Source organism: Lepus europaeus, chromosome 4, assembly GCF_033115175.1.
Source record: "Lepus europaeus isolate LE1 chromosome 4, mLepTim1.pri, whole genome shotgun sequence".
Classification (NCBI taxonomy): Eukaryota; Metazoa; Chordata; class Mammalia; order Lagomorpha; family Leporidae; genus Lepus; species Lepus europaeus.
Genome location: NC_084830.1, coordinates 96,720,813 through 96,739,486, shown reverse-complemented (window position 1 = coordinate 96,739,486; position 18,674 = coordinate 96,720,813). Strand labels below are relative to the sequence as shown.

General features: G+C 44.9%; 1 long non-coding RNA gene across 2 annotated transcripts in view; it reads left to right on the top strand.

The window, feature by feature from the left end:
- Positions 1-4,386: 4,386 nt before the first annotated feature.
- The window catches only part of LOC133757749 (uncharacterized), an 85,283-nt gene continuing 70,995 nt past the window's right edge, over positions 4,387-18,674 (top strand). For both annotated transcript variants that reach the window (XR_009865727.1, XR_009865728.1), the window contains exon 1: positions 4,387-4,772. This is a non-coding gene — a long non-coding RNA (uncharacterized LOC133757749). The remainder of the gene's footprint in view (positions 4,773-18,674) is intronic.

Sequence of the window (18,674 nt, the reverse complement as noted above, 5' to 3'; positions counted from 1 at the left end):
CCCAAATCAATCATCTGGGCTGAGCTTAGGAGCTGGTGTTTCTATCTAGAAAAGCAATTGTTAAGCCCCTGCTGTTTTCTTGTGTTTCACCCCCTCTTTCTCTGCTTTTATTTAGCTTCTTTCTCTGCAGTTTCTTTTTCTATCTTTTTTCATTTGAGAGGCAGAGTCAAAGGGAGGGATGGAGGGAAGGAGGGGAGAGAGAGGGTGAGAGAGAGAGAGAGAGTTCCCATCCATTGGTTTACTACACAAATATCCTCAGTGGGTCACAGCTCAATCCAGATCTTCCATGTGGGTGACAGGAACCCAGTGACTTGAGTCATCATTCCTGCCTCCAGGATTCCACATTATCAGGAAATTAGGAGCAAAAGCCTGGATTTGAACCAGTTGCTTTGATATGGAAATTGGGCATTTTTTTTCTTTGTAAAAAATATTTATTTTATTTATTTTGAAATTCAGAGTCAGAGAGAGAGAGAGAGAGAGAGAGATCTTCCATCTGCTGGTTCAGTTCCCAGATGGCCACAATGGCCAGCACTGGGCCAGGCCAAAACCAGGAGATAGGAGCTCCATCCGGGTCTCTCATGTCTGTTGCAGGGGCGCAAGCACTTAAGCCATCTTCCGCTGCTTTTTCCAGGTCATTAGCAGGGAGGTAGATCAGAAGTGGAGCAGCTGGAACATGAACTGGTGCCAGTATGGGCTGCTGGCATCTCAGGCAGTGGCTTTATCTGCTACAACACAAGGCTGGCCCTAAACATGGGTGTCTTAATTGCCATGCTAAATGCCTATCCCCATTTCCATAGTTTCTGACCCCATGTAGACCATCCTATTATGTAAACATTTTCAAGGGAATTCAAAAGATTCCATACACTCCCTCGGGGGGATTTGTTTTGCTATTACAGTTAACCTCCAACTGCATCTTCTTGCACAATGAGAAACAATGGGACTATTTGCTATTGTTTGCCCCCTCCCACCTGCCCCACGTGTCCATGTTCAACTACTGCTCTTCCAGAAGCACGGAGGTGGCTGAAGACACCTGCCGCAGTTGAGACCACTCACAGTGCATTGAAAACATTTGCTGAACTGCCTATTTTAAAAGTAAGGTCATTTTCTTCCCATAGCTGTAAGTCATGGGAAGACAAAACCACTCTACTTTTACAGATTTCAGACTTGTATGTTCAATGATAATCTATCTTTATTTTAGTTCAGTTCTTAAAGATTTATTTATTTGAAAGGAGGAGCCACACACACACACACACACACTCACAGAGAAGGAGAGAGAGAGAGAGAGAGAGAGAGAGAGAGATTGATTTTTCCATCCACTGGTTCGCTTCCCAGATGGCTGCAACAGCCAGAAATGGGCCAGACTGAACCCAAGAGCCCCAAATTTCATCTGGGTCTTTCACTTGGGTGTCAGGAATTCAGGTACTTAGGCCATCAAAGCTGCTTCCCGGGAGCAGTAGAATGGAGTTGGATCAGGTGTGTGGAGTATCCAGGATTGATCCCAGGCATTCTGATATGGGATGTGGGTGTCCCAAGTGGCACCTTAACCCATTGTGCTACAGTGCCTCTCCCAGTAATCTACCTGTAAATTGTCATGATAGATATTGATTGTTAATATTTATTGAGCACTTACTGTATGCTGGTTGAAGGCTGTAATATCAGGATATGTTTGTCAGTCAACAAACTGCTATAAAACTTAGTGACCCTTACAGACTGAATATTTTTGTCTACCCCCAAATTTGTGTGTTGAAGCCTTAATCCCCAATGTGATGATATCAGGAGCTGGGGCCTTTGGGAGGTGACTATGTTTGGACAAGGTCATGAGGGGGTAGCTTCCATGATGGGGTAAGTGACTATGTAAGAAAAAGAAGTGGCCACAACCCCCTCTCTGCCATGTGAGGATGCAACGAGAAGGAAGCCATCCACAAGCTAGAAAGTGTGCCCCCGGGGCCAGCGCTGTGGCTCAATTGGCTAATCCTCCGCCTGCGGTGCCAGCATCCTATATGGGCGCCGGGTTCTAGTCCCGGCTGCTCCTCTTCCAGTCCAGCTCTCTGCTGTGGCCTGGGAATGCAGTGGAGGATGGCCCAAGTGCTTGGGCCCTGCACCCGCATGGGAGACCAGGAGAAGCACCTGGCTCCTGGCTTTGGATCGGTGTAGCTCCGGCCGTAGTGGCCATTTGGGGGGTGAACCAACTGAAGGAAGACCTTTCTCTCTGTCTCTCTCTCTCTCACTGTCTAACTCTATCTGTCAAAATAAATTAAAAAAAAAAGTGTGCCCTCACCAAGGACTAAATCTTGATCTTGGATTTTCTAGCCTTCATACCTGGGAGAAATAAATGTGAGTTGTGTAAACCACCCACTGTATTTTGTTATACCAGCTTGAGCTAAGGTAGTGACTTAAACTAAGGGTTATTTAGTATTTCTCACAATATCTGAGTGAGTAGGGCCTGGCCTGGCTGATTTTGGCAGGACTTGTTTGTGCATCTGAAGTCAGCTGGTGTGTTGACTGAGGATGGCTGGTCTAAGAGGGCTTTGCTCAGATGTCTGACAGTTGGCCAGCTGATGGCTGGGGCTATAGAGATACCCGGCCACTTGCCTCTCATCATGCATAAAACTAGCATCCTTATATTCAAAGCATGGCAACAAGGTTCCAAGAAGAAAGGTAAAAGAATGTACAGTCTGTTGAGATCCAGCTCAGAACTGGAATGATGCTTCTTCTCCTGCCTTCTGTTGGCCAAAAAGTCACAGGACCAGACCACATTCAAGGAAGAGAATTCACTTGGTATAGGGAGGGGTGGAGAGTTGTGGTCATGTTTTCAGTCTACCTCATAAGGTGTTAATTCTTTAAATCCAGCAACCTCATGGAGTAGCATTAACTTCCATCCCCCTTTCATACACGAGAGAACTGAGGCTTACAGGGCCTGAGCAACTTTGTTCCAAATCATGTGTTTTGAACATGGCAGAACTAGGATTCAAACTCAGACTTGCTTCTCCTGGAACCTGTTCTCTTAGGTAGGGTTGTAACTCAGGTAGGGTTGACCTTCACATGGAAAAATTCTAGATAGCAGTAGAGAAATCAAGTAAATGTTAGCATCCAGCCATTTGAAAGGGTTTGCTATCAAGGGATAGATAGTGCCTGGCTCACTTAGGTGCAGGGCATAGATTTGAGACTGTACCATTTCCTCTCCCACAGCTGCAGAGGCAGCCCCCAACATTTCTGAACATGGTTCTGCTGTGAGAGGCAAAACAACACCTATTCAGATTCCCAAGGATCCTGTGGTTTTCTGCCGACACATATGCTCCCAGATTGTTCCAGATGTTGGTGGTCTGCTCATGAGGAATGCCCTGTAGACAGATTCAAGAATACAGCTCTCAGCTGCAGCCAAGCTGACACCCCACCCCATCCCCCACCCTCCAACCCCACCCAGAGAGCAGAGCAGGTGTCCTGAGGAATAGGTGATGAAGAGGGTGGTTGTATCATAGGAAGTGAGTCACTTGCCATGGGCAGTCACCGGGGCTGGTGGGCCACTGCCTTGCATTGCACAGCCTCAGGGGCCTGAAATTTAGAGAAATGGACACAGATTGTGGTGGTGGCTGCACAGACAAAAAAAAAAATGCTTGATGTGTCTTTAGGATGGCTGTGAGGCCAACAGATTTGTTGATGCAACAGAGTGGAAGGAAGTATCCACCCAGAATCCTAAACCTACCTTGGTCTTGAAAGAGAAGAGACGTTGAGATCCTCAAACCTAGACTCCTCTTTGCTGACTCCAGCCCTGGCAATCTGGGTTTATGGTGTTTGGAAGTGGTCAAAGGAAGAGTGTTGAGGTCCCAGAAGGCCTGCAGAGCATGGCTTGTGTTCTGCTGTGAAAAAGTTAGGGGGACGAGAAGTAGCCATGCACACGTGCTCCCAGCACTCTTGGTGCCTTGTCTGAATTGAGCAGTGCAATCTGACAAGTCTTGAGAGAGAAGATTTTTCCCTAGAACAAGTGGTCACTTTCCCAAGACAGTGTCTAATGGAGAGCCCAAATCTTTTAGTACAGTTCTCCTTGTCACAGGGAGACTGAAGACTTCCCGGTCAGTGATCACATAACTGATGGGAAGTTAGGCTAAGACTTTCTTTCTGCACACAGTAGATGGAAAACACTAAGAATTCCAATGTGCCTCCTGGAGAGTGCAGTTGAAATGCCAACGGGCAAATTTAGCAATACTGGAAGAATGCAGACAGTGCCTATGAATATAAAGTGACCACATCTAGAGGGCTGCGAAGCTGCCCTTAGAAGGGACGAAGACGCCTTCCTGTGCTCTGTACTCTCACCCAAGGCATGCCTCCTAGGTCGGAGCCTCTGTTGCCTACCCTCAGCCAGAAATAGCTTTGGAGTGAGTGATTCTTTCATACTTCTTTGCACTCAAACATAAACAACCTCTTCCCAGCTGTGTGCTTTGAAAAACAAGCTGCCTGAGAATTGTACCAGGGCAGCAAGTGACCCAGACAGGCAACGACTCACTGAAGGTTGATTGTGGACAAGACACATTCATAGAAGATGAGGAAATGAAGACAGACTTGGCCTGAGTCAGATTCTCAGACGTCAAGTCAGGAGCATGGTGTGTGTGACAGGAACAGAGCACGGAAATGAAATTAGTTCCGAATGAGAGGGAATAGTCTGCGTGCCTTACCAGCCAGGGAGCCTAGAACTGCCTAATTATCAGTGGTGCCTCCTCTTCTTTTCCCAGGAATACCTGCAAGGACAGACTGTTCTCTAAGTTACTGAAAACTCGGTAAGCGTTCCTGTATACTTCTTTAATATGTTGGGATCACAAGTGTTAGTGCTACTCTATTTTTGTCTTACTAACCCTTATTTTGTCCAAAGCCCAAACATTCTGACTTAGAAATGTACTAGGAACAAGCCAAATGCCAGACAAGGAGGCTAGCCCTACCATGTCCCACACAGAGCTCCTGTTGACTACAATCAATTTGCTATGCCAGTGTAAGAAGGGCAGAGACAGAAGAGTTGCAGGACCCTACACCTTGGTTGAAGTTGGCAGTGCAAAACTAAAATATGCAGACAAAGGTTCTCCCAGAAAAAGGAGCTTGTTTGCCATGAATTCCATTGCAGTTATATGACAGAAACTTTCACTAATGACAGATGAATGGATGCACTGCTGTGTGTGTTCTCTTCAGTGTAGACAAGAGGAGCTCTGTAGCAATGTGAGTTTGGGAAATGTTGGTTAAGCAGGTCAAATGAGCTTCTTTACTGCAGAAGGTCTCAATATTCTTATCCTCACATATGTCGTGAGTCTTCCAAGAAGGGTGTATGGTGTGCAGGACTTCCAAATGGAGGGAAGCCACAGGACTCCTGCTTCCATGGGAAACAACCTGCTGTAGTGATTAAGTTTGACGGTTCTGAGATCAGCCTGGCTGCTTGGAGTCCAAGATCTCTAACCTAAGAGCTGTGTGGCTTTGGACAAGTTCTTTGTAAGTCTCAGTTTTTTCATCTTATATAACAGGAGGCTTTAAAATGTTCATGGAAAGGTGGAAGTAAAAGATACACTTATTTGTATGCAAAAATTTAAATTCATGCATCACTTTTTATAATATGCACTTTTCAGAGTCCTTGTATAGGGTTGTGGGAAGTAAGTTAGGTAATTCACTTGAAACACTGCATTTATTATGGGGCCTCAGAGATAATTAAAGTCTAACTAGTCAGCCACGTCCAGCTTCCTACGGAATGAACACTGCGTGGTGTATGCTCTTCAAAATACTGGTCTAGTGTGGATGCTGGAACTTCTGCTGAGCCCTCTGACATCCCTGGTCCCATTAGGAGGATGCTCACACATGTTCTTCCATGGTGGAGAGAAGGACATCCTTTGATCTGGGTGCTGGTAGGTGTTCTATTATAATGGGACAAGCCAACCTGGGCTGGAGGTAGACATTGCAGGACAGAGGATGCAGGTGGTGCCGGCATCTGCCCCCACTGGAAACCTGGCTGCCACGTGGCTTGTCAACCAGGAGAGCCTATAAATTCCTTGGTGTTTATTTTTAATCTGAGTAACGGCTTCTGTGATTGGCTTTCTGCAACCTCTCAGGAAGGGGAGTGGGCAGGGCACATGGGCTGTGCCATGTTGGAATTGTCACTTGACTGCCCTGCCTCTCTGTTCCCTCTATGGTGAAAGGAAGATGGTGCAGACTTCCCTGCTCAAACTTGAGTGTGAAAGGCAGGCACAAATGAGAAGTGTGTGCAAACACTTTTGAGACAGCCTCGTGTTGTATAAATGCGCAGCAGAAATGTTTATAGCAATAGTGGAAACTTGACCACATCTTGATTTAAAGCTGCTACACTGAGGTGGCTCAAGATTTTTGGTTAATGCTAACATAAGAACATAAAAGCCAGCTGTCAAAATATTATAATTGGTGTCTGTCTAACCCTAAGGGTTTAAATTCTGTGATGATATAAGTTTAAGGGCTTATCTGTGGATTTCTGCCATTCTGTAATACTTCATCCCATGTAAAATTCTATAGTTCTGACTATTTTGAGAGAAACCTCTGGAAAATATTTGTGTATAAACATGGAACCTCAGGGCCTGGCCATTTTAAAATATTTCCAGTCTTTGTACAATATTAGCCCAGAGCATGGCCATTTTTAAATATTTCCAATCTTCGTACAATATTAGTCCAGATTTATCCTAAGTTTTAATTTGACCAAGTGAATCAACTGCTATTTAATAAAAATCATAAAGTTTTTATGCCTAGTTTTAGAGATAAATAGAATCTGTAATAGAAATCATTTACAAAAGTCAAGAAGAAAGCCTGCAATGACTTTAATGAAATTAGAAGTTTAAATTATTGGCAATAGTAATGGTCAAGTCTTAATTGGGAAAGATTTTTCTTCATGGGTTTCTTGAACTTTTAATAATCTTGGAGGTATTACAAGAATGCTAGGCACTGACTGATGGGTCATTTCCCAGGATTGTTGTGTTAGCGAGCTTTTCCTTACTTTAACTAAATTACTTGAGAGAAGCATCTTAGGGAGAAAGCAAGCAATTTTTTGGCTCACAGTTTGGAGTTTCATGCTACAAGATGGAACAGTCCCATTGGCTCAAGCACCAGCTAAGGCTAGAGGATGGTAGAGAGACAATCAGATGGTGAGCAAGGGAGCAGAGGGACATAGGGAGCCCACTCTTCTTCTACTCTCTCTGAGGTCCATCTTTTCTTAATAATGACATCATGTCATTGGGCTGTACCCAAGCAACCTAATCCAATCATTTCCCAAAGACCCCACCTGCAGACATCATAATGAGATGAATTCTCCACCCTAGTCAGTCAATCATTAGTCTTTAACATAAGATGTTGGCGTTTAAACATTTGTGTGAGTTTGAGTTTAAACCCTAACAGTCATGTTGGTAATAAGGGACCTCAAGGGATGGGGGTCAGATCTCACTCCAAGTCAGAGCAGGTGTGCTTACTGCTTGCTGCAAGAGTGGAGGGCTCCCCAAACTTGGTATTTCTTGGATGTGACACAACTCACTTTACGTTAACTATCCATCTGGGACCCATCACGATGGGACTTGGGGGCAAGGGAAACTGGCATATGCATGCTGATGCTCTCACTGTGTGCCCTGTTTTAGCTAACCAAGTCTGTGCCTCTGATCCTGGGGTCTCATGTCTTCTGCCAGCATCCAGAACCTGCTAACTCATTAACTTATGAAGAGATAAAGGAGTCCAGACTCTTCACAGGTCTTGATGCTTTTGGCGAGTTTGTGTTTGCCTCATTCTCATGAAAAATTCCTTATTAAGGAGTCACAGCTATATGATCTTTGTAGGCTCCTGGCATCTTCATTAGCCAGCAGAGGGAGCCCATTCTAATTAGCTGGATACAAACCAGCTTTCCTCGTGTTGGAGCATCCCACAGACACAATCCTTTTGCAGCATGGTGGCTTTGGGATCCGCAAGGAGAGAAGGCCTACACTTCCAGGAATGGAGAGTCCCTACCTGCACTTCCGGGAACGAAAAGTCCTTGTCAAGGACCTGCGTGTGCCTAAAGGTCAACCAATGAGGATCAGACCTGCCTCAATCTTTAACTCCCACGCCCTGTATCTGTAAAAGGAGCCCTCCCAACCTCTGACGTGTGACTTCCCTGGCCCCTGCTCTATTGGGACCGGTGAACCTCACCGGGGAGCGGAATTCCAGTAAAAGCTTGTGAATTAATTGATTCATCTGACTGGGAAGATTTGTTACCCTCCAGACACCTTGCACAGCCCACACACTGCTGGTAACACATGGGAAAGTGTAGGGCATGAAGCAGTAGCATCACTTACCTGGGCTTCTGGACATCAAAGGTAAAGAGGTATCACATTACCATGGGGCCGTATCTGGAACGTGCATCACCAACCTGCATCACCAACCCAAAGAAGTTGAAAGAAGTCCCTTCCTTCCTTCTTTCCTTCCTTCCTTCCTTCCTTCCTTCCTTCCTTCCTTCCTTCCTTCCTTCCTTCCTTCCTTCCTTTTTAAAGAAAGCTTTTATTTAATAAACATGAATTTCCAAAGTACAACTTTTGGATTATAGCGGCTCTTCCCCCCATAACCTCCCTCCCACCTGCAACCATCCCATCTCCCACTCCCTCTCCCATCCCATTCTTCATCAAAATTCATTTTAAATTATCTTTATATACCAGAGATCAACTTAGTATATACTAAGTAAAGATTTTAACACTTTGCACCCACACAGACACACGAAGTATAAAGTACTGTTTGAAAACTAGTTTTACTGTTAATTCTCATAGTACAACTCGTAAAGGATAGAGGTCCTACATGGGGAGCAAATGCACAGTGACTCCTGTTGTTGATTTAACAATTCACACTCTTATTTATGACATCAGTGATCACCCGAGGCACTTGTCATGAGCTGCCAAGGCTATGGAAGCCTTTTGAGTCCACAGATTCTGTCATTATTTAGATAGGGCCATAAGCAAAGTGGAAGTTCTCTCCTCCCTTCAGAGAAAGATACCTCCTTCTTTGATGGCCCCTTCTAAGAAGTCTTTTCTAAACAAAAAATTATTCTAAAATTGATAGCACTAGATCTTGTGAGAGGAGAGGTCCTGAATATAATAGTTATTTGTCTTTTGAACTCTTGAAATCTTTCTTTTCTTTACACCATATATCTTATTAAGAAATGAAATCCTGAGGTGGGTGGGTGTTTAGGCCTAGCATTTAAGGTGCCACTTGGAACCTTCCCATATCAGAGTGCCTGGGTTCAATCCCATCTCCATGTACAATTCCGGATTCCTCATAATGTATACCCTGGGAGGCAGCAGGTAATGGCTTAAGTACTTGAGTCCCTTCCACTCATGTGGGAGACCTGGTTTGAATTCCTGGTTCTTGGTTTCAGCCTCAGTCATGCTCTGGCCATTGCAGGCATTTGAAGAGCGAATCAGCGGATGGGATCTCTCTGTGGCTCTCAAGTAAATAAATGTTTAAAAAAAAGTGAGTATTAACTGGGAAATTATCTGACATTTATTATGCTTAAAGCTATTTGTAAGTCAAGTGCATGAATGGACGCACAAATAGGTTTTTTGCGCTTTGCGTTGGCATTTTCATGTTTGTTATGTTCATCTGTCAAAGTTGCAGGTGCATGGGGGCAAGTCCTGAGTTGACTGTCTGCCTAGAGCAAGGCTGGTTCCCCTGAACAAGTCTCAACAACTGTATCTGACAGGCTCAGAACCTCCTGCTTGTTTATACAATAGAGCTCCTCTCAATCATTTTGCCTCTGGGTGGAAGCACAAAACAAACATATTTATTAAAACAAGAAAAAATAGCAATAATTCAAAAATTGCATATTAAGAATTACCACACAGAATAAGACCAAATTCAATGGTATTAATGATAGGTAGTTATGATGAAAAGTATTTCCATGGTGTTTGTTGTCACTTGAATTTTATCCTGAAATTTAGGAGTTACTTGTGTTGTAGAGGCAGATTATTCCACCTCCAAGTCTGGTTTGCACAGTGATGTGACTTAGGATTTGGGAAGTAGTCTATTTACTTGTGTGTTTGCATTTAATCTTTAACTTTAATTTTTTTTTTTTTACTTCCAATGATGTCTATCTTGCTTAGAAACACCTTTGAGAACTTAACTTGTAAAAGAATAAGAGGTGAGAAAAAGCAAAAGGTTGTTTTTCAAATATAGTTGATCTTTTTTTAAAGGTTTGTTTATTTGGCAGAGTTACAGAGAGGGGAAGGGGGAGGGGCGAGAGGGAGAGGGAGAGGGAGAGGGAGAGGGAGAGGGAGAGGGAGAGGGAGAGGGTCTTCCATAGGCTAGTTTATTCCCCAAATGGCCGCCATGGCCGGAGCTCTGCCTAAGATGGGCTGATCAGAAGCCAGGAGCCTGGAGCTTCTTCCAGGTCTCCCACGTGAGTGCAAGGGCCTAAGGACTTGGGGCATCTTTCACTGCTTTCCCAAGCCATAGCAGATAGCTGGACCGAAAGAGGAACAGCCGAGACTTGAACTGGTGCCCATATGGGATGGTGGCACTGCAGGTGGTGAATTTACCGGCTATCCCACAGCACCCGCCGGCTGCACCAGCCCCAAATATAATTAATCTTTAAGGCAAGCTATGTCCTTGGAAGAAGTTTTGTAAGGAAATGACATAAGTCAAATCTCATTTTCCCATGCAAACACTGTTATGAGTTTAGGGTTATTCCCCTAAACAAAGACTTGATGTTTTAAATTTTAAAAGAATTCTTTACATACCATACTGGTTCAACTGCAGATACAGGCTGCTGGGCTTTGGGAGGAACATGCAAATTGGAGAAGGAGGGAAATTCAGAAGTTGACTGCCTCTTGTCTATGATTTAATTTATGCAAGGGCAACCTCCTTGAACTGGGGCAGATAAGATGGGAGGATCTCAGGCTAGGAACTTTAGGCTGCCCAAGGCCCAGCTGCAGAGTGGGTTGTGTAGCCACAAAGAAGAGCAATAAGGTTCCATGGTCACTGGGTGACCCAGTGAAGGGCTCAGTCAAGGAGGAGGTGCTGGAGGGGAGGGGCATCAGCAAGAGGCTCATAACCCCCAGATCCGCGAGTTTGTGAGCCATCCAGAAACCAGAGTGCCTTTGTGGGAACTTTGGGGTTTGAGGAGGTGACTGCAAATCCCTGAGGAGTCTGTGATAGAAGAAGACCCTTTTGAGAAGGCAGAATTGCAGCCCCCTGCCAACCATAGTCCCTGCTGCAGACCCCAGAAACTGCTCTATTTTCCTGTGGACTTGTATAGCCTTGTTTGGAATAGATCCTGCCACCAGCACCGTCTGTCAAACTAAGGGGCCTGAGAGGAGCCACGCCTACTTATGCTTCCAGGGAGTGTCCTGTGAGTGAGCTCCAGCCCCTCAGCCAGGGTCAGGGAGAGGTACTTGTTTGCCCACTGGAGGGAACGGTGGAGACACACTATGTTCCCTGTGGCAAGGCTGCTGACTTGTCCTGCCATGGCTCCCAGGGCTGCTCCTCTCGACCACCATCTGAGCCCGTCCTGTTGCCCACCCAGGGATCAGCCCGAGGGTGCAGTGGGAGCCAGACCTGCCCACGTAATGGAAATACAACTTTTCAGTACTTATGGGATACAGTTCTAAGTGTGGAGTTCTTAACAATCAGTGCCTACATTAAGAAAAAAAGCTCCCCAGGAAACAATCTAACTTTACACTTCAAGGAGCCAGAAGAAGAACAAGCTAAGACTGAAGTTAAGAGAAAGAAGGAACTCAAAAAGGTTGGAGCAGAAATAAATGAATCAGAGGCTAGAAAGACAGTTGAAAAGAGTAAGGAAATAATCTAAGCATTTTATTTTGGAAAGATCAACAAAATGGACAAACCTAGGCTGGGCTAAATAAGCAAGAATACTCAAATGAATAAAATCAGCAATGAAAGAAGAGACATTGCAATTAATCTCACAGAAGTACCAAGTGTCACAAGAAACTATCATGAACAGCTATGTACCAACAATTTAGATACATTCCTAAAAACATGTAACTTACCAACACTGAATCTTGAAGAAATAGAAAATAAAACACCAATAATGAGTAAATGGTTTGAAGCAGTGGTCAAAATCTCCCAACAAAGAAAAATCCAGGAAAAAAATGGATGGCTTTGCTGGATAGTTCTATGAAACACTTAAATTAGCACCAATGCCAATCCTTCTCAGAATCTCCCAGAAACTGAAGAAGAGGAAACACGTCTAAGCTCACCTTATGTGGCCAGCATTATCTTGAACCTAAAGCTACATAAGAACACTATCAGAAAGGAAAATCATAGAAACATATTCCTGATGAACATAGACAGAAAAATTCTCAGCAAAATACAAGCAAACCAAATCCAACAGCACATTAAAGGATCATATACCATAGTTAAGTGAGATCTATCCTTGGGGGTACAAGGATTGTTCAACACATACAAATCAATAAATGTGATGTATCACATTAACAGAATAAAGGTTAAAAAATCAGATGGCCATCTCAATAGATGTCAAACAAGCATTTGACCAAACTGAGCATCCATTTGTGATTAAAACTCTCAATAAATTAGGTTCAGAAGGATGTCACCATGACATAGTAAAGGCCATATATGACAAGCCCCCAGAAAGTATATTCAGTGATATGAATTCCATATTATTTTCTCAAAGATTTTCCTCTAAGATCAGGAGCAAGATAAGGATATCCACTCTGACCATTTCTTTTCATCCTAGTATTGGAAATTCCTTCCTGAGGATACAAAGTCAACATACAAAATTGGTAGCATTTCTATACACTGACAATGTCTATGCAAAAAAATTAATAAAACAATCCTGATTACAATAGCAGAAAAATAATAAAATATTTTGGAGTAAATTTAACTAATGGTTAAATATATGTGCGATGAAAACTATAAAACACTAATGAAAGAAAGTGAAGAGGATATAAGTAAATGGAAAGGCATCCTGAGTTCATGAACTGGGAGAATTAGATTTGTCACATTGCCCATACTTGCACAACCGAAACTATACACATTCAAGACAATCCCTATTAAAATTCCAAAATCATTTTTCAGAGAAGTAGATAAAAATTCTAAAATGTACATGGAATCATGAAAGATCATGGATTGACAAAGAACTCTTGAGGAAAAGAGCAAAGCTGAAGGCCTCATACTTCCTAATTTCAAACTATATTACAAAGATATGGTAACCATATAAGTAATCAGTATGATATTAGCATAAAAACAAACTATTGGCCAATGGAACAGAACTGAGACCAACAAATAAATTCTTGTGGATGTGATCAACTAGTTTTTGAAGGAAAAAACACCAAGAATATACAAAGAGAAAATTATGTTGGGAATCCCATATACCAACATGCAAAAGAATAAAATTGGACTGTTTTTTCACATCATAAACAAAAACAACTCAAAATGGTCGAAAGGCTTAAATGTAAGACCTGAAACTCTTAAATTCCTAGGGGAAAAAAAAAACCCTACAGAGTAAACTACTTGACTTTGGCCTTGGCAATTATGTCACCAAAATCATAGATGACAATGGCAAAAATAAATAAGTGAAATTATGTCAAGCTATAAAGCTTCTGCATGGCAAAGAGAACAATCAGTAAAAGGGAAAGACAACCCATGGGATGGGGAAATATTTGCAGGTCATATATGATAGAGAATTAATACCCAAAATATATAAGTAGCAACCATACATCTCAGTAGTAAAAAAGGAAAGAAATAACCTAGTTTGAAAATGGGCAGAAGATGTGCATATCCCTTTCTTCCAAGGAGACACACAAATAGCTGATGGTTATATGAAAGAGTGCTCAACAGTATTAATCATTAGGGAAAGTCAAAGTCACACCAACTAGAAAGGATATTACCAAAAAGAAGAAAGATAGCAAGTGTTGGTGAAGATGCAGAGAAAAGAAATGCCTTGTACATTATTAGTGAGAATTTAAATTGTACAGTTATGGAAGACAGCGTGGGGATTCTTCAAAAACAAAAAAATAGAACTACGATATATGATCAGGTAAGTGCCGCTTCTGGGAATTTATCGAAAGGGCATAAAATCTATATGCTGAGTAGATATTTGCAATCCTATGTTTGTTGTAGCATTGGTTATAATAACCAATACATGGAAACAACCCAAGTGTCTGTCAGTGGATAGCCAGGTAAAGAAGATGTGGAATGGATATGTAACACACCCACAGAAAGGAGGAAATTCTGCCATTTTCAGCAATATGGATGAACCTGCAAGTCATTATGCTGAGTGGAAACTTGGATTAGTTTAGTGATATTGAAGGGGAAACACTAACTGATCTCACATATTTGTAGACTCTAAAGAAGTAGAACTCATAGAGAGTGGGATGGTAGTTATGAGGGGTCGGGGCTGGGGGTGATGGGGAGATGTTGGTCAAAGTACATAATCTGTGCTTTAGAAAATGTGCAAATTCTGGGGTGGGAGATCTAACACTCATCATAATGACTGTAGTTACTGCTGTATTGTATCCTTGATATTTGCTAACAGAGTGTATCTTAAATGTTGTTAATAGACCATCACACAAAAGGTACCTATGTAAAGTGATGGCTACATCAATCAGCTAGACTATAGCCATTATTTCACAAAGTATTCATATATTGGATAATTGTATACCTTAAATAAACACACATTTTATTTGTCAGTTATACCTCCATAAAGCTAGAAGACAAGAGGCATTACTGACAGGTGCAGGAAGGCTGCTGCTGGTTTTAAGAGCCCCCAGAGGGTCCGGGCAGCTCCAGCTGCCAGAGAAGGCAGAGGGTCAGCATCGCTGGGGTTTCTGCCCGAGCACTGTTGACTGGGCTGCTTGAGGAGAAGGGAGCATTCTTGGAACACTTAGGGCTTCCAGTGCTGTACCAGCCATTCTTTCCCTTGGGTAGGAGGTGTGGTGGCTGGTCTGGACTTCCAATGTGCTTACAGCTGGCTAAGCCCAACCAGTATCTTCACCTGGAGCTGAGTACTCCTGTCTTGTACTACTGATGAGCCTGTTCATGGTATTGCTATCAACATTTCTTCTCTCCACCACTTTTCCCAACAATTTCTGACATTTTCCTCTCTTCTTATTTTTGTGTAAACTGCACCGCCCCCCACATTATGGTTCCTTGGAAGTTGAAATTGGATATGAGAAATTTGGGTTTTGTATTTTGTCCCCAGCGACTTCCCATGGAAAGCTACACATATGGGAAATCTTCAAAATGGTCATGCAAAAATGCATTTTATAAAAAGAACTAGGCATGGATTTCCCATTTTTATGTTTTGCTTCTCCTGTGATGGCGGTTTTTCCTGAACCTTCTGATATACCCTTGTGGTGCTGCGACATTCAGAAAACAGAGGTGAGAGTGAGATTGCGATTTTCACGCAGGCCACACCGTCTGCGTGGGAGGGAGCATTGCTTCCACCCCCGCACCAGACAGGCAGTCTGCACACCGTGGCAAGTCTGGAGCTCAGGTTTGGAGCTTTGAAGCGGGATGTGGGTCTGTCCAGTGGCACTGGGGCCCACTGGCCATGCCGGGCAGTGCTGGGGAGGGTCCGGTGGAGCCCTCCTTATGGCCCAGCCGCCGGGACGGCGCTGACCCGCGATCGCCACGCCAGGCACCACAGAGTCCTATTCATAAGCTCGTGTTTTTGGAAGAAAGGTCCAGAGCCTCTAAAAATGAGCAGTGAGACAGTGACATCATAATGGTATTTATTATTTCAGGTTAGACTGGCACCTACTAAATCATTAGGGCCACAGGTAGGTTTTTCCACTGCAGGGAAGTCGTCTTTTTTCCCTCTAAAGCTGGATTACTTGGGAGGCGTGAAGCACGCACGCCCCCTTGGAGCCGCTGTGGCTGACATAAAGGCCTGAGTGACTCCCGTTTCATTTGATTTTCACACATTCCCCACCCCAGAAGTTGAGTGGATTAAGTTTTATGGGGCACAGACTGGGTCAGGCTCACACGCCGGCCCTGCTGGCTGCCACCTCTGCGGTGTGTTCCTGGTGGGAGGGACATCTCAGGACATCCTGCCCCCAAATGCACCTTCCTCGTGTTGCTGAAATCTTTATTTAGGCTCAGGCTCTCAAGGGCCCTATGGATACTTGCTGTCAATTTAGTTGAGGCACCCAGCAAGTGAAATCCTGAGTGTTTTTATCATAGGCTAGTTTATCACATTGCCCTGAGGTGGAAGGGTCTGAGAGGAGGGCACTGGTTAATCTGGTAGAGGATGAGGCAGATGGAAAAGCTCTGGTGAGTGGGGCTCTGCCCAGGGCTGTCCCGTGTGGCACCTGCTGGGGATTTCTGTGCACACGCGCACATGGACATGCACGCATATGTGCACAGGCACACAGGTGCTACAATATGTGTGCACACATGAAAATGTGTACTTGTGTGTGGTTGTGTGTGTGTGCACAGACTGGGTGTTAGAGGAAAGGCATGCCAGGTTACAGAACGTTTGGGATGTATGGTAGGACTTAAGGAATTCAAACATATATTTGTACGGGTATTTATTTATTCATTCCACATTTACTATGTTAACTTCAACCTAAGCCAAGTTTTAAAGACAAGCTGGAGAGTTCGGCAGTGGTTCAGCGTCATCTCCACACTCACCTGACTACCCAGGTTGTATTTCAGGTGTGGGGTTGCGGCACTTGGGGCACCTTGGTTTTCCCCTGTGGAGTGGAGGCTTGGCAAGGGGAATGCCAGGGAAACAGCTCTCTGTGGCTCTGTGAGTCAGCCCCAGGCCTGTCTGGGGGAACGCCGGCTTTCTTGTTCCTGGAGGCTGTGGTTTTCCCTGCATTCAGTTTCTTTCCCTGTCTCAAAGCAGCTGCATCATTAAACCAACCTGGCGCCCGAACAGAAGGATAAATCTTCACTGAGATTAATGATAATGCACTTCAATTTACATAACACGTCAAGGCCAGAAGGATCCCACAGCATGGTGTCAACCTCCTAGGAGGGCTGAGACGCAGCAGGCTTCTCGGAGGCCTCCCAGAGCTGGGCAGGTGGACCAGGAAGGCGGGTCGGCTTGGGCCTGCTAATCCTGGTGGCTGCAGCAGCGTTGACTTCACACTGGAGGGTCAAGCACAAGATACTCCCCAGTGTTTTGGATAGTGGTGAAGGTTTTGTAACGTTCCAGCTCAGCAACTTGGAACAAAGTGCTTTCCTTCCATGCTGCACGTAAGGGTTGTAAGCCAGTGATGTTGAAGCCCCTGCGCCCCCCAGCAGGTGCGCTCGGGGGTGGACAGCAGCCAGCACGGTGTTCTCTGGGTCCCTGATGAGCTGCTGCACAGCTATAGACAGCAGGGTTGCTGGAGAGATGGAGAGGACCATGCCGAAGGCCCTCTGTTGCTGCTCTGCTTCAGGCACACGGCCTTGGCCTTTTGCTGTTCCCCCAAATCACTGAGTTCCTCCTCCCAGGGAATGCCACTCTTGCCACCTGACTAATTGTTTTTGCCCCAGTGCTGACTCCTGCAGATCATGCTGGTCTCACTGGCCGGAGTTAGTGTGGGAGGGTGGATGTCCCTGACCTTAGCTGCATCCATTTTCATCAAAGCGTGTGCCTAGCTGAAAGCCTATTTTTAGGCATGTATCATTTATTGCATCTTACGTGATCTGCAAGTGAGGGGGGGCTGTGGCTTTGTTTCCTGCCGTGTCCTTGGTGCCCAGGAAGTGCTCATGGTCATGCTGTGGATGAGGGATTGTGCGTAAGATGCTTGCAGCTCTTACCTGTTTCTCCCCTAGGCTGGAGACCTGGGTGCAGTTTGGGAGGTTCCTCATGCTGGCATTTTGGGGATAGCATCCAGAGTGTGTCCAGACGGCACGTGGTTGAGGGGCTTATGTCCAGTTGATCTTGTGCTTGAGATTGAAGCTTTTCTTTTCTTTTTTCTGCTCAGTAGGGGTTTCCAAGTGTGCAGGGGCCGGCATTGTGGCACAATGCCTTAAACCACCGCTTTACAGTGCTGGCGTTCCCTCTCGGAGCACTGGTTCTAGCTGCTCTGCTTCTGATTCAGCTCTTGCTAATGTGCCTGGGAAAATGGAGGATGACTCAGCTGCTTGGGGCCCTGCTACCCATGTGGGAGACCTGGATAGAGCTCTGGGCTCCTTTCAGTGACCTGCATCAGCCCTAGTGATTGTGGCCATTAGAGGAGTGAATCAGTGGATTGAGTTTCTTTTTGTCTCTCCTCTCTCTGCCTTTCAAAGAAATAAAATAAATCTCAAGAAAAGGAAAGTGAAGAGTCAGCTGGACCGGGGAGCTGTTGGGTTGACAATCTTTGGCACCTGCTACCCCACAGGGAGGCAGAAGGTCATCTACGCTGGACAGCGTCCATCCTCGGCTCCAGGAACCCCGGACACGCAAGCTGAGGACGTGGTCTAATCGGTGCAGGGCAGGTGGAGGGTCTCAGAGGAGACAGTGAGAAGAGCTGGTGGAGTCAGAGCCTGTTGGCCTGGAGAGGAGAGGAGCTGTCAGTGCCTGCAGTGAGAGCCTGCCGAGAGCTCCACGCCCTGCGCAGGGCGATGAGCTCACTGGCTACGCAGGACCAGACCGGGCCAGAACTCATAAGGAGACCTCCCAGGAAAACCAGGGGCCTGCCGGGATTGATGCTGGTGACTCATTCTGCAGCAAGTCTTTCGTCTGAGTCATCTCTGAATCAATGTTCCAGGACAGT